We start from the raw sequence: 1907 nt of genomic DNA, 5'->3' as shown, positions 1-1907 counted from the left end.
AGAATGCTGCTCATCACAAACTCGAGCAGCAGAAAGGTGGGAAAAATGAGAATGGGAGATCAGGGAGAGATGAGGCGCTGGGGAATGAGGCAGTATGAGACTAGGCTAAGAAAACAACTTGACTGAGTCAAACTTTTGACTCACAAAGGAGGTGGAGAACACGGCAGCAGACAAGACAAAAGCTATGTAAACCAAGCACAACCAAACCAAATATAACCAGGTCTGCAGGAATAAATCCAAAAACTATATTTAAAACAAAAAACATGTTTACATGTACCCGAGGCCAGATTAAACTACTGTCAGACTATTAATAAACATTGAAATCTGTTTGGTTTACTCTTTCAGGGACAAATTATTATTTAATATTATAAGCATAAACTAACAATTGCACTTTATGTTCTCACATAATAGAAATCTGGATATCCTATGTGGTATGAAAGCTCGTTTCATTAGACAATAAAGCAGTAGGTGTTTGTCTGGGTAGACAGTTTGTTGTTACCAGCAGAACTCGTTATTTTTCAATTAAATTTCAGTGTGAGCTTGTTGAAACACCCACCGTGTCAGTAATGTGAAATGTACTACAATGTTGAGATTTCTTTTGCAAAACTATTGTGATTTGAGGCACTTGCTATTTTACACATAATCGAGTACAGAGGATTCTCTGTACTCGGTTGTGTAAAATATTTGTATTTAATCAAACAAAGTTAATTAAATGTTGATATAATATACAAATGAATAGATATGCTGTTGTTACCAACCCAAGGGTAATAGTCAGTATGAAGAAGTCAAAAAGTGTTGATTTAAGCAACTTTAAGAATATGAGGGACAATAATTTCTGGCTCTCTCATCTAGTAAATGGTAAATGGCTTGAACTTATACAGCGCCTTATCGTCCACATGGACCCCAAGGCGCTTTACACTTCAGACATTCAGCCAAGCACACACACACACACATTCACACACTAATGGCAGTAAGCTACAGCCACAGCTGCCCTGGGGCACACTGACAGAGGTGGGGCTGCCATGCACCGGCGCCACTGGACCCCCTGACCACCTTCAGTAGGCAAGGTGGGTGAAGTGTCTTGCCCAAGGACACAACGGCTGGACGGGGGATCGAACCGGCAACCTTCCGGTTCCAGGATGACTCCCCTAACCACTCCACCACAGCCACCCATCTAGTAGCTATAGGGCTCAGAAGATGCCCCAAACCTTTATACTGATGCATGTTCTGACCAACTTGGTCCATTCAGAAAACACACAGAGGTGAAGAGGGGGGCAGAAACACCCCGCCTCTGTTGTACCKCTGAGTAAAGCAGTCACAGATATGGTATTGTCAACTTCTGAGAAGTTAGGCCAGGGTAACAGTGACAAAGTACTGTCAGTTTCAGGGACTACTCAGCGGATGGTTTCTTGAAATCAAACACCATTCAGAACACATCTGGACTCATTTAAACTTTTGATACATTTTTTATTTCATTTTTCCCAAGACCTGCAAGCTCCTAGATCTACTGGCAGAGTATCCGGTTTATATAGAATGTCAACAAACAGCTTGGAGCAAACAGACTCAGAGGTAGGGAAGCAGGTGAAGTAGGCTGACAGATCTTCAGGTAAGTATCAGGATCTTCAGGAAAATTCCAGGATCTTCAGGCCACAGAAAAACAACAGGCAAGTGAAACTCAGGTTATCAGGAAAACAGAGAGACTGAGATAAGTACCAAATTATATGTGTTGCTCCAGGTAGTCAGTGTAACCTAAAACACCCTCAGAGCTCATCAAAGGAAGGAGATGCAGCTGTGCCTAATCTTCTGCTGGCCAATCAGGAAGGAAAAACAGGTGAGCACACAAACACACACAGAGAGAGAGAGAGAGAGAGAGAGAGAGAGAGAGAGAGAGAGAGAGAGAGAGAGAG

The sequence above is a fragment of the Austrofundulus limnaeus genome, unplaced genomic scaffold, assembly GCF_001266775.1.
Source record: "Austrofundulus limnaeus strain Quisiro unplaced genomic scaffold, Austrofundulus_limnaeus-1.0 Scaffold227, whole genome shotgun sequence".
Lineage (NCBI taxonomy): Eukaryota > Metazoa > Chordata > Actinopteri > Cyprinodontiformes > Rivulidae > Austrofundulus > Austrofundulus limnaeus.
Note: the sequence above shows the minus strand (reverse complement) of the source record.